Genomic DNA, 15,706 nt, shown 5'->3' with positions numbered 1-15,706 from the left:
AAATGCAACAGCGTGAAAATAATATCACCATAATCCAAACAGCGTGAAAATAATATCACCATAAAGATACAATACAAACTAGCTTTTAAATGAACCTCACCACAGAGATTCCCCTCAGTTGAAACACATCTTGTATTGAGTTCTCGAAAATAAATTGTTTTCCATATTTAACTGATTTTATGAACATTATCTGCTCACCTATTCTTTACTTAAACGTTTAGTATTCCCTAAAAGTTTAGTGTTCCCACTAATAGATTTTCTTATTTGATTTCATTGATACCTTGATCCAGATCTATTTGCCATTTTAATCATTACCTCAAAATGTTAGCTAGGATCACAGAAAACAGCGATGAAATTAGTTTATCCGTTTAAAAGATACTTGGCCGCACGCATACAATGGCCTCTCACCCAAGACGCGTGTATCATCTCCGTTATCTCATGGTTAAAATGTTTAGTAAGTTTGATTTAAACTAGTAGTTCGCCCCGAACTGAGAACTCGCGGTTCGCCAAAAAGTTAGATCAATTTAATGAACCTACTACTTAGTCGGCAAAGGATCGAAAACCGCATGTGATTTATTGCAAGGTCTGCGGAGCCCATCACAACACCATAGAGATTAAAATAAACTGTATCTGTGGTAAGCCGTTATCTTTCTTGTCAAATGTCAAATACCTATATTATGTTTATTTTTATCTTGTTAATTATTTAAAAATGGTAAACTTAAAAACAATATTATAAAAGCCAAGCACTTTCATTTGATACCAAACTCGACCATACTTTCTTGCAAATAAGACGACCAGAAAAGCAAGACCCCTCACAAATAGCTTTCTAGCCTTTTAAGCTCTTCTAACTCAATAACACCTTGATCGAGCCTGCTCATAATTTAATGACTAAAATACAATGCCCTCAACTACACGTTTACCCAATTTCATTTAAATTAGAACAAATTTACTTAAGTTATTGTGTATCAAAACTATCAAACTATCCTCTGATGGCTCAGCTTAAAAACATCGAAATGCCGGGACGTGCCCCTAGCCAGCCGTGTGTTCCAAGTTGAATGTAAGAACTTCACTTCGCTTCGCTCGTTCGATCACCCGCCTAAGTATAAAAAGATTGAGCCAGGTCAATTGATTTCAAACCAGCTTTCTACCATACCCTGAATATTTTGATTAAATTTTGGCACCATTAATTATTTGTGTATTCCTAAACACAATCATTAATTCCATAAACAAAAAGAAGCATATTGTAATTAATCGACACGTAATTTTAAGTTTCGGAATAGGACTACGACAGTTTACTTATTCGATTCTCATATTAAATAGTTTAAACACGTACCAAAATTGCGTTCAGTTCAGTTTAAACCGACTTCTCTATTTTATTCCTTCTGTACGGACAACACATTTACAAGACAGCTTGAGAAATTTTCAAAACTTGATATATTATCAGGTAAGTCCAGTATTATACTTTCTACGAAAACCAAATTGTATTTTTTTTATCGCTTTCATTATTTTTATTAAGAAAAAGGCAAGAAAACTTGATCATTATGTGATATTTACACACTGACACGACTTGTCTTTAGCTGACTGACACAATACTTCAAAAACCAAATAGCTCTCAAAGATGTTCAAAAAGGTTGAACATGCATGAAATTAATAAAGAAGTTCACAACTCGTTTTACAACGAACGATCTAGCGTAACAGGTATTAGTGGCAGAATTTCTATTCTAAATCAAACCGCTGTAGGTACTCAAATTTTGCTAACTTCTTTATCGATCAAACAGAAAATAAATGCGTTCGACTCTATTCGCTAAACATCGACAACTAGTTTCGTAAAAGATCATAAGGAACATTATAATTACTGTAAGGAGTACGAACAACTTTTTGTACTAGTTCCATAACGTGCGTAATAGCGTACGTAGTAACATACTTTAATAATTTTGGATAATACGTGTAATAGATAAAGCGTTATTTTCCCTTTTTTTTTCAAGTCTCATTTTTGCTGCCTTCTACCGAAAAATACTAAAATAGCATGCCAAAACCGTTCTGTCATTTGCCTTCACATTTAAGGGGAACAATAATTTTAACCATAATATGAGGAATTTTAAAATTTGTTTTAAATCACGTTGCGTGTGTTTTGTCCCTAATGGACGCACGCGCGCACAGCTTTGAGTGTCGAGCGAAAAACTAAAAATGTGTCTATCTGCACATAATCATTGACACGTTCTTTTTTTTTTTCTTTGGCATACACACATAATTAATCATTAATACTTTCTTTTCACATACATCAACCAATGCCTACAAGTCAACACCAACTTCCAAATAACAGTGCCAACACCTTGGCTTTACAACAGCTTGGTTCCAACACACAGCTAGCCTCATCGCCCGGTCCGAAACCCCCATGAATTGCAGTTACGAATAGGACTGTGCCCTCCAGCACCCAGCCCTCAAACGCCCTCTGGACAACTCAGGTTCCGGTTGCGACCGCCAACTCAAGTGATGAACCTCTCAAATAAACTATCCTCAAAGAGGCATGAACTTCACGTTTCGTTTCTTACGACAATGTCATAAAACCAACGCGGAAAGTGGTATACCTACGTAGAGAAATCTAATCCCAAAATGTGTCCCTTTAAATAGGTAGTGTTTTAATAAATCAATGAATAATATCCTTCTCAAACTGCTTACTCAGCTATTATTATTCATGCAATATGCAAAATTATCTTAACCCATTGAGTGATAAGTAAGTCAAATCAAGTGTCAAATCGAATCCAAAGTTAATCAATTAATTTTAAATTATTTTATCATTGTTCATCAAATTCAATTTGATAATCATAATGGCCCTTTGACAGATACACATCGCAAACAACATATCACTGAATCACAGAATTATTGAAAAATTAAATGTCGGGTCTAAAAATTGTTCTGTAGTTACTGTAAACTCTAAAATCTGACTGCAAAAATGACCACAAAAGGATTCCTTCGGCTTCGATGCGGTTAAAATAATCACCATTTAGGTTCTTCAAATAGGAACACACAATTTTCACTCATTACGTTTACCAAACGTTTACGTTTCGTTTTGACTAGTTAATTTTGGATGTGAAGTCATTTTAAGTAATCAAAGGAATGCACAATTGCACATGATTAAAACTAACAGAACTATCCGTCAACGGTCATGAACTTTACCACTAAGTTCTCGGTTTACTTTTCATATCAAAAAAATATCACGCACATACTTACCACCATCATAGGCACAAGCTAGCAAAATAGAAATCATACTTAAAGGTCAGAATTTTATATTCACAGTGTGATCGAATAATGGCATCAACCACTCGTGACGCTTCTCACGATAATATTATTTGGTCCACGACACAATTTGAAATAGTACGTCTCCACACAAAAAAATTAAGGTGCATTTTGCTAGAAGTTATTCAAGTTGTGACGGTATTACATGCCATAGTGCTCAGAAAATCGTTAAACAGCCTTACATCGTCTTAACAGCAGATTACAAGTCCACGTACCAAAAGTTTTTTTTACATACATTCTGATTCTGACCATTAAAGGCTAGAGTAGATATCTCGTAGGTATCTGTTTTCATATTTTCCTAACTAGAACCCATCACGCCGGCTTTGTGAGGTACACTCAACACAGTTACAAATCATAAAACAATGGACGCAACTCACGCGATTTCCAACTTCCAGCGACAGTCTGGCAACCAGTAAATATGCAGCTCCTCTCAGCTTCTGTAAACAAACTAAGGCACCCACGTTTCTGCAACCGCAGCTCCAACCCGTGCGAGACGGGAGATCTCGCAGCAACTATCTTCATTCTTCATGGTGCAAAGGACTGTAAACGTATTACTTAGAGTTACAACATTAACAACATTCACGAAAATTTCACACAACATAACATAAAAAGCAATGCAAAAACTGGATCACAATTTATAAAATATCAAATATGTCAACTGTCATTTCACTTCAAATATTTTCCATCAAGATACTTCTTTATTTTCCACCAGCGATAGCATGAGATTTCTTCACTTTCTAAGGCCTTTAAAACTCTTGAATTAAGGAATGCCAGGGATATTCAAAATCAGGGTAGATTTTTGGGACCTTCAGTCCACCTTCATTTGGCAAATTTGAGCTTTCAAGAGGAATTCCGTAGCGAATTCCGTGTGTTCGGCCACACTTCTGATGTCGGGAATTGTGGGCGTATCATACTATCGGCAGCACATCAGAACCTTCAATCGTGGATGACGAGGGCCTTCAATGAAATACGATGTTCAACTCACAATCTTTACTGCACAAGACTCATTACAAATCACAGCACGCGTTACGTTTCTTATCTTAAGCAAACCAGTGGATTAGACCCAGGAGCCGCCACAGACGTCATCTTCCCCCGTTCGTTCTCATCGTGCTCCTTCTGAAGATTGATTGACAGCATAACTTCAATTGTTTTGGACTTCAATTGTTTTAAGAGCGCACTCTATGACGTCTTGGCGGAACTGCGTCGAACGCCACTCAAGTGTACGTAACACCCTAGTTTGCTCTATTTGTCAAGGTTTGCATGACAAAACGCCTCTTGAAGGCGATAGATGGCACATTTCAGCCATTCTCCGACATATATATACAAGAATTGCCCGTTTAAACTTTAAAGGTATAAGGCAAGATAAGATAAAGTAATAATATAGTGACGATGTTAATTTTAGAGGAGCAGGATTTCCTGACACAAGTACTTATTTCATATGCTAACTAGGAAATTCGAACCTTGATTCTTATTTTGTAAACGATAAGAACAGTCTAATCCCCTTAATTACCCTTTAAACGATAAGATCAGAACAAGAAAAGTCTGTAACGACTTTGACAGCATGCACAGGTCAAGTGTTAGTTATACGTCATAATTTCATAGAAGTTTGACGTTTAAAATAACACTCGCACTGCGTGGGCTATCAAAATCCTTGCAGACTGGTCTTGTTCTAACTCTATCTGTTTCATTCAACCATTTCTCTCTATTTCAGGAATGCGCTTTGCACGCGTGCAGTCTTGGGTGTGCATAATCAGATTGCTCTCAAAGTTCCGCCTTGAAGCCGGCAAGAATTCCAACGTGAATTTGCTAGACATCTTTACAAAAGGTATCACGGATACTACCCGTACTTATTTCCGTCATCCTTTGTATTGGGAATGGTAGGGTTAGAGTCTCTCGAGCTAAGGCGTAAGCAAACGCTTGCCTTACACTATTGTCTGCTTTTAAGAAATCGTATTGACAACCCATCCGTTCTGGAGCGTATGCGTATTTTTACCCCAGACAACTACATAGCTGCAATAGGGCGTAGCGCACGTAGACCCAGAAACCTTTTCGCATATCCAAATGTTCGCACCTATCACGGTTCAAACGCACCCACGTACCGAGCAATAGAATTACTAAATAACTTCATAGCTACAGTCCAAAACGCAGACATATTCGCAGACAAGTGGCCGTCCCTACAACGTAGTATCAGGATTTTTTTAAACTCAGCCTATGTTATTTAATATCAGATTATTATTTTTTTATCTCTATGTAACTTAGTAATACATAATATGTATGTTTAATTCTAAAGATAAGTGTGTAATACAATAAGTGTGCCTACTACTTTTATGATATGACAACATATGTACCTATTAACAGTATAAGTGCCTTGGCTGGAGCTGTAAACTTATACTTAGTGTTTACCTGAATAAAGAATAAAGAATACCGTTCGCTCCTTTTCTAACGACCCATATCGGGTCGTGATCGCTCCTAACAAGACCCTATATGTGAATGTTTACCCGCGGTAGGACCTGTATAAAGGATGACTCACGCTAGACTGGGCCGGGGCTTCCGGCGCTTTGTTTTCTACGGCTTGCCTTTCCACCAAGTGATGACCGATCAGCCGTCATAGAAAATTGACATGTCGGACGCCTCGGCACGGGCTCGGCCCGGTCTGGCCTTAGTCATCCTTAAATTAATTGTTAAACTATTAGAGTTAGACCAAGATAAGGATAGAGATTGACTTCTATGAAATTATGACATATAAATAACACTTGCACTGCGTGTGCTATCAAAATCGTTGCAGTTGGTCTATCTAATTCAATAGATAAAAAATAAAAATGTTTAAATTATGTAAGTGCTACATTGTTTATTGTATTGACTCTCCTGTACCTATATTAATTTTGCCGTTTTCAAAAAGACACTGACACCAGTGACACCCAAGTGAGATCTACACCGTGTTTTTATTGAATTCCGTTAACTTCGGGGTATGGTTAAGTATGTTTAAGAGAACTAAATGGCATAGTTAATTTTCAAACAATTTTTTATTTATTTTATTTTTAAAACAAATTTTAGTTTAAAAAGTAATTAAATGTAGCATATAGCGTTGTTGTAACACGGGTATTACATTTAACTGAACCATACAATTGAAATCTGTGACATATCAATGTCATTTCGAACATCGATCGACCGAGATTTTACCTACTTAAGTTTAGTAGCAACGCCGCCGACGATTTTTCCACGCCGCCGCCGAGCCGTTTCAACAGGGAAACGATATATTATTGTTCATGCCGGTAGCGGTTCAACCCACATGTATAGTTATGGATAATGACCGATACCATTCCTTTCGCATTAATGAACCGCCAACATCTGGCGACAGAAAGCATGTGATTGCAGAGTGGCTGCGTTCGAATAAAATTTCATTTCCACAAAAAGCATCCAAAGCTAGATTGGTGTAGATTTTGAGACGTCACAAACCTGAACCAATATATGAAATAGACACGATTCTCTCCACATACGGACACAAAGTGATAAGATTACCGCCATATCACTGTGATTTAAACCCTATTGAGATGATTTGGGGCATTGTAAAAGCTAAAGTGGCAACTAAAAATGTGTCTATCGATAATAAGGCTTTTCTAAAGCTTGTTGAAGATAGTTTTCAGGTATAAAACTTATTTTAATGTTTAGAATTTAGTTAAGTTATGTAAATTATTTTGAATTCAGTCTATATCATTAATGATTTAAATTTTTAATAAATTATTATGGTATAGGAAGTAACTCAAGAAAATTGGAGCAATTGCTGTGACCATGTTAAAAAAATTGAAGACGATTATAGGAATAAAGGTCCTATAATCGAATTGGTGACTGAACGTTTTATAATCGAGGTTGGTGGTCTTGAAAGCGACACAACATCTGATGAAAATCAGACTTTTTTAGAGTCAGAAAACGAAGAATATATAAATATTGAACATTTAGAATCAGATTTTGACGAATAGGTAAATTCAAAAGAACCGAATTCTCTGTAAGCAATGTTTTGACATTATACGAGTATCAACATGAAGCCAATGCCCACTACCCCGACTATTATATACATGACGTACGCACATTATTGCCATAAGTAAGCTGTTTGCAGCGACACTATCTCAGGGATAAATAAACTGTTATCAGGCTTTATCTTCCATCATTCTGTCTGTCATTTCTGATTCCATCATTCTAATCAATTCACTGTCAGTAGTAATGTCATTTCTAGTATCATTACTTTGACATAACTCCGATACTGATGGACAGAGGGCGGAATTACTCATGGCAAAAATCAAACGTCAATAGAGTTGGAACGTTGAATTTTATCGACGTTTTCAGCTATCGATAAGTTCAGTCACCTTTTACATTTTATAAGATGAAAATTAGTAACCTCAAATCCATAAGCAAACAATAACAGACTTCATATGAACATTACGGAATAACATTTAAATAAAAGACAATATAAAACGATAATTTTAAAAACTACTAAACTTAGTGCTGCATTATTAAAACTACCTAAGTTTCAATAATACAACCTAAGGATTCAAATCACCTGTGACCTAATTTTCATCGTATAAAATGTAAAAGGTGACTCAACTTATCGATAGCTGAAAAAGTCGATAAAATTCAACGTTCCAACTCTATTGACGTTTGATTTTTGCCATCAGCAATTCCGCCCTCTGCTGATGGAAGATATTTAAATAAACTTCATTACTTGCCGTCATTCCTTCATGACAATCCCTACACTATCACTAAAAACGTCATTCCTTCAAAGTAAAGTCAGTATTCATGATAGCAAGATAGTGTCCGGCCCATATTATGTACAGATTGGATTTTGTATGTAGTTAGTGAAAAGTGCTAGGTGCCTACATTCAATCCGTCACTCATTTTATCATGAAAATTAAGAAGAAAAGTATGATAGCAGGCATCAAGCAATGTTGTCAAGAATCCATCCAATCTGTGCTTGCTTGCTTGAAAATGTTATACTTATTTATTTAATAAGTTTTTGGCAAAATTTTCATTTTTGGTACAAGCTTTTATCGCTGACTGTACTTTTCTTACGACAGACAACTAATAGTCATCGAGACAGTTTTAAAAACCCCTAACACGATTAGGTTGCGTTGTTTCATCACAGAGTTCCTATGGCCATCTCCTGTCTCCATCATCAGATCAGCTCGATGGTACTATAATATTGCATTGTTATCTGATTTATACATGCATGCAAAATTTCAGCTCAATCGGAAACAGGGAAGTAGATCAAAAACTTGCAAGATTTGATTACAGACAGACAACGGGACAGGTGAGACTAAATAAAAGCTTGTAAAAACAACACAAGCAAAACCAAACATATTAAATTTACCAACAACGCCTAAAGAAAATCAATGGCAAACATAACATTTGATCACATACTCGAACTACGCTAACCTTTCAGGCGATGCATCAATTATCCCACTTCATCGACTCGTAAACCTGTTATGCGGTTTAAGCGTGAAGAGATAACAGACAGACAGTCAGATACTTAGAAATTATGCCTGATTACACTTAGGTGTCAGTGACGTTTTGAAAACAGCAAAATTAATTAACTTTACAGGAAAGTTAATGCAATAAACAATGTATAGTCGTATCATCGAGAGCGTGGAATTGCATATGTAGTAGTATTGTTTGTTTACAGGCATTCTATATTTGAATTTTCTATTTTCTTGTACTATCAGCATACAACCACTACAAATGCAATTCCATCTTCTCGATAATTCAACTATAGGCACCTACATAATTTATACATTTTTATTTTATATCTAATGAATGAATAGATAGGGATTGACCAATACAAGTCTGCAACGATTTTGATAGCACACGCAGTGCAAGTGTTATTTATACGTCTTAATTTCATAGAAGTTTGACGTTTAAAACAACACTTGCACTGCGTGTGCTATCAAAATCGTTGCAGACTTAAGTTTTACAATTCAAGGTGAGAGTCCATTTCCGACTGCAGCTGCATTACTGTTGCGTCGTTACTGGTGCGACATTACTTGTGTTATGTATAATGTCAGTGTCAGGCGTATGAATAAAAATACTACATACTTAATTTACTTTTGTATTTTTACAAGAAGCAAGTAACGATAATGCTACATGCTCCACGAAAAATAAGACCAGTTTGCCTTTCTACAATACTCAGCGTCAGTCGAAGGCAGCTACGCAATATTAATAAAAAATCTGATATTGAATGGTGATCGTTTATTCAGGGAATATTGTCGATTAAAAGAAAAGCAATTCAACGGTGTATGAGGCTTAATAATTAACGAAATACAACCAAATTACCCAAATGAAATTAATGCAGAGGAAAAAAATATTCTTAAATTAATTAAGATAAGTAAACATTTTGATATTATCGTCCGCATCCTCTTGACTAAATGCGTGACGACCGCAACAGCACACAGCAACCCGACGTGAGTGGGATTCATGTACCTAGCTCTTGATGCGTGGTGCGCACTTGATCCACCTGCATCACGTAGTTACGTGATCCAGCCAAATCCAGCGGGCAGTATCAGTCAGTGGAGAGCAGGTACTCGGCCGTCAGAAACGTGTGGACACTGCCGGCTGGATTTAGAAGTCTGCGATAAATCCCCTCAAATCTTAGGCCAGGTAGGCTTTATTATCAGGTCTTTAATTGATTTCTGCAAAGCGATTCGTGGGTACCGGAGATGGCGATGCGACACGTCGTTTGGTGTTAGCAAAATGTTACAGATTTATCTTTCTGAGGTTCCATATTAAAGCAATTTTAGCGAGGCGTCCGACGTGTCATTTTCTATGACGGCTAATCGGTGATCTCGTGGTGCTTTCCAAAGAAAACGAAGCGCCGGAAGCTCCGGCCCGGTCAAGCGTGAGTCATCCTTTAAGGATGACTCACGTTAGACCGAGCCGTGTCCGGGCCGGAGCATCCGGCGCATCGTCTTCTATGGAAAGCGTCACGTGATCGCCTGTCATGTCATAGAAAAGTAAGCGCCGGAAGCTCCGGCCCGGACACGGCCCGGTCTAACGTGAGTCATCCTTTATACAGGTCCTACCGCGGGTAAACATTCACGTATAAGGTCTTGTTAGGAGCGATCACGGTCCGATATGGGTCGTTGGAAAAGGAGCGAACGGTATTCTTGCCGGCTTCAAGGCGGAACTTTGAGAGCAATCTGATTATGCACACCGAGGACTGCACGCGTGCAAAGCGCATTCCTGAAATAGAGAGAAATGGTTGAATGAAACAGATAGAGTTAGAACAAAACCAGTCTGCAAGGATTTTGATAGCCCACGCAGTGCGAGTGTTATTTTAAACGTCAAACTTCTATGGAATTATGACGTATAAAATAACACTTGGACTGTGTAAGCTGTCAAAATCGTTACAGACTTTTCTTGGTTTCACTCTACTATACAATTTAAAAGTTTTAAAAATCCTGATGAGAGTAGGTACATATTTAATTATCACATATGACCATTTCGAAATGACAATAAAAAAGTTATGTCCGGTGACACCTCACAATCAAAACTTACCTAACTATTGTTTTTGTATGCATTGTTTTCTTTTCCGTTCGCAACTTTGAATTTTTATATGACAAGAAAGGAAAGTTTCTCCATATCTCGATAAAGGCATTCCAGGCATTCCAGTAAGGGCATTTATTTGTGTGATGAACACTAATATTTGTTCCTGAGTCATGGTTGTTTTCTATGTATATAAGTATGTATTTATCTATACAAGTATGTATATCGTCGCCTAGTACCCATAGTACAAGCTTTGCTTAGTTTGGGGCTAGGTTTGATCTGTGTAAGATGTCCCCTAATATTTATTTTATTTATTTATTTTTTAAAGTAATTTAAAATAATCGGCGGAATAATAACGTTCGTAAGTACTAAATACACTTTAAAATTACCTCTATATTGAAATTAATGTAAGTACTTATTTATATGTACACGCAAAAACATAATCATAGCTACAAATTAATCATGAGGTTAAAAAGTAATTGTTTCTAAACTAAGTATATTATCCGTGTTTTTTAAGTTACGTACATACGTAACAAGTTTGTTTACTTACCAATGCAATGTCGCGGTCCAAGGCCAAAGGGCAAATATGCAAAGGAATGCCTGGCAGCTACGTTTTCTGGAGAAAACCTATCGGGATCAAACTTCTCTGGTTCTGGATAGTACTTCTCATCGTGGTGAATACCCGAAACAGATACGATCACAACTTGATCTTTAGCAATTGTAGCCTCAATACCTGGTAATTTGTAATCGTTGGCAGCTTTCCGTTGTAAAGTATCCCCTATCGGGTACATCCTGAGAGTTTCACTAAAAACTTGATCTAAATATTGTAACTCATTTAAAGTGTCCATTTCTATTCTGTTGCTATGTCTCTCAAGGTATTCATCTATCTCATTTCTTAATCTGTCCTGTATTTTAGCGTCCAATGCTAGCTGGTACAACATGAAACCCATGGTCGAAGCTGAGGTCTCGTAACCCGCAGCAAAATACAAAGGCTTGTGCTTCTATTACACTATTAGTTATATCAATCGTACTGGTTTCTTGATCACCGTGCTTTTTGACTACTTCAATTTGTTTTTTATTCTTCATTTCTAATATCAAATCCATAAAGTCTTTCCTATTTGACGGCTTTCCGTTTCTTTGAGTAGTTACAGTTTCGACAAGCTCTTTAAAAAAAATCCCTAAGTAAGCCGGGAATAAGGACATATTTAACTTTTTAAGGACACCAGGGAACATCATATCAAGCTCAACAGCATAATTAGGGGTAAATATTTCCTTGTCGACTCTTTTCAAAGTTTGAATATCTCCACGAAAGGTGTCTATATCCAGACCGAAGGCGCACCCAGTTATCGTTGACATTGTGTATTTTTGCACTAATCCGTGGATATCATGCTCGGGTGTCGTCGCCATAATCTCACTTACGTAATCAACGAACTTATCAGCTCGATCGTTCAGCAAATACATCATATTCTTCATCTTTGAATTTGTAAATATGGGTGAAAATCGACTTCTTAGTCCTCGCCATGTCTCTCCGTCGGAGTGAAACAGGTTTTGTCCTAGTCCTTCTTTGCTGAACTCCAAGCCTCGATCCACAAAATTGTCGAAATCTTTTACCAATATATGCTTTAAAATGTCGAGGTCTCGCACCAAGAGCGTTGGAGTTGTCATCCTGAATATTCCCACCACTTTCTCTCTTGGGAAACTTTCGTATATGTTTTTAAAAACTACACCCACTGTATCGTAGCGCATAGTGGATCTATACATGTTTCCAAAAAATGGTATAGGTTTCGGTCCGGTAACATTTCGGTCCTTCCAATAAGAGAAAGTTCTTGTGAAGTAATAATACAGTACACTTACAACGACTGCCAATATCACTACCGTAAGAAACACCATCTCATAAATTTTGTTTAATCTTGCTACTTCTAGTAATGGCTACACTGGTCTGTTGAATCTTGTTATGTTGTATTCTTTTATATACGTTGTTATTTATAACGCGTTGTCTAGTGACTAGCATAAATTAATAGGTATCATGATTACTAAGCAAAAAATTTCGACCGTTTGCTTATCGTTCGTAAACCGGCTGATACTTTTGATTATATTAAAACCACAGCTAGTTTAAACCATCAAAAATCTAATCGATAGTCTCGGTAATATTCTTGTAGGGAACAGGTTGATGATCAAAATAGGGATCCAGGACTTTATCGAGGATCTCATTCATTGGATATCATGATGTCGTTTACTTTTACAGAGTATATGGTAAAGAATAGGCTAAACTACATATTTAATCGTGTTTTAAATTAAAAAATAAATCTAAAACATTTTCCCATTGTGATATTATGAGATACTATGTATTATGACGCCCGTTGTGCAAACTCAAAAAAAAATCAACTATCTAGCTATCACGGTTCATGAGTTAGGTACCTACCGGACAAAGTGCGAGTCAGAGTCGCCCACCGAGGGTTCCGTACTTTTTAGTATTTGTTGTTATAGCGGACACAGGCAACAGAAATACATCATCTGTGAAAAATTCAACCGTTTAGCTATCACGGTTCATGAGTTACAGCCTGGTGACAGACAGACGGACGGACAGACGGACAGCGGAGTCTTAGTAAGGGTCCCGTTTTTACCCTTTGGGGACGGAAAGTTCTCGTCAATTATATTGAATGTTATATTAAATTTTAGTACCTATTAATTGATTTTTTGCAGATGTTGCCGATTGTTGCCTTTCGTTAACAGCAACATAATATAGAAAAAACATGAATTATTCTAATAGTTAATTACTCCGAAATAAAAAAAAAATGTGTGTAGAATTGTACATAGCCACTACTTATATATTTTAAAACCATGATATAACACCATTTTGCAAAAAAAATGTAGTTCCGTATTCCTCAGTAAACTAAACTTAAGCCAGTTTTAATACATTAATAGTTGTCTTCTATCCAAAATACCAAAATAGTTTTGGCTTGTTTGCTTGCATAATGTTTAAGACGTGCTTAACAAAAATATCTAAACCAAGCGGTTAGAATTTTGCTCTTTATATAACCCGTGCCTCATAATGAATAAATAAGATGATAACATTTACATATTTATACGTATAGTTTTGGTAGGCACTAAAAATATATGAAATCTTGTTTACACCGCCATACGTAATCAGATAACGGCATATTTTCTTGTGTCAAATTCAGCTCTTATCTGTTATAAACTTCTAGGTTAAACCTTCATCAGTGCCAAACAAAATGTTGGAAAAACTTTAATAAGGCTACCGTTTTGACATTGGAAATCTCTTTTCGTTCGCTCCAGTATAGGGTCCGATTTCACGAAAAAGTGCGATCCCCTTATATCTCGGAAAGTTGTGAAGGTATTGTAATAATTAAAAGCCGGTTTATAGCTGACTGACGTTTATTGTCAAATCATCTGAAATCTCATGTGCCAGTATAGTAACAACCTTTTTACAATCGTAGCATCTCTCCCTCTTAAGTTAGCTACCCGGGAAAATAAAATAAAGTTTTAACTAAACGTTTAAACGATTTACCATAATAGAACACAACTAGAAACATAAACACAACTAATACTATTTACTGACTAACACTACACTTACTTAGCTAGACTTTTGGGCCCGCATCCAAGCGCGCAACGCACGGGCGGAAGCATCGAGCGGTGACGCGGCCGGAGCAATCCGAGCATCCGCCGGTGGCGTCAGGACACCCGCTAGCGGGAAGGTGCTGCGTCAAAGGCTGCTCCCTGGTGCTGCCTGAACTTCACCGTCCGATGCATCCTCAAACGCTTCGTCAGCACCCACACCTTTAATCTACATGCCTTCGCCATTAGATTCCCTGACCCATATCAACCGTATAAGAAACTGGACCAGTTTGCGACTTAACCCTACCTTCCGACCACTTCTCCCCTCTTATGATCACTGTTACGATAGGTATTGGAAAAAAACGTATTAAGAGCGGTAGGTACGTCCGCGCCTTCGTGCAGAGCTCTTTTCATAGCTTCTTTAATTGTTTTTACTACATTTTTACCAGCACCGTTGCCTTATCGCCTGTATGGTGCTGACGTAACGCGCTTAATACAATTTTCTACAAAAAACTTCTTAAACTCATTAGAATGGCGGACCTTTGTCGGTCACGAGCTGCTCAGGAAAGCCAAACCGCGCAAATACGGATCGAAACGCAAGGAAAGTTGTACGAGCGTCCGTGTTTCTCATCCTCACAGCTCGCGGCAGACGGCCACCCAAACAGAACCTAACCATAAATTCTATTTAACACGGAATCCTTCTGCGTTTCCTCTTTGAAACTAACTGGTAACGAATCTTCAACTTATTGAACATAGCTTACAGTCTCCGAGGCCATAGGCGCTGCTATCAACATAATGCGCGTTTAAGTATCTAACAAAACTTGTTTCGCCTCTAAAAAGGCCTGCTTACAAGCGGAATCCCATTTCCAAACTCTGGTTCTTAACAACGCATGCAACGGATGCAACAAAGGGCTTACATTTGGTATAAACTTTCCGTAATAATTCAACATCCCGAGAAAACTTTTAAGTTGCGATACGTCTTTCGGTTCTGGAGTATTGGAAATGGCCTCTAGCTTAGTCGGATCTGGTCGTAAACCATCTTTGTTAATAATGAAACCTAAATAATTTACTTTATCTTATAAGACCTTACAATTTGCTTAATTTTAAGGTCATTCCCGTGGTGCGTAAGCGTTCAAGTACAGCGCGCAAGTTTTGCATGTGCGACTGTTTATTAGGCCCGGTCACGCAAATGTCATCCAGGAAAACAACACAATTAGGAATCCCGCGCAGAGTTTCCCCCATAAGCTTTTGGAACTTCTCCGGAATGCAAGAAAGCCCATACGGTGTGCGACGGTACACAAAA

General features: G+C 37.4%; 1 pseudogene; it reads right to left on the bottom strand.

The window, feature by feature from the left end:
* Positions 1-10,339: 10,339 nt before the first annotated feature.
* LOC134791709 (cytochrome P450 6B2-like) lies at positions 10,340-12,724 on the bottom strand (annotated as a pseudogene).
* Positions 12,725-15,706: the final 2,982 nt, after the last annotated feature.

This window comes from Cydia splendana, chromosome 6 (genome assembly GCF_910591565.1).
Source record: "Cydia splendana chromosome 6, ilCydSple1.2, whole genome shotgun sequence".
Taxonomy (NCBI): Eukaryota; Metazoa; Arthropoda; class Insecta; order Lepidoptera; family Tortricidae; genus Cydia; species Cydia splendana.
This window is presented reverse-complemented; position numbering and strand designations above follow the sequence as displayed.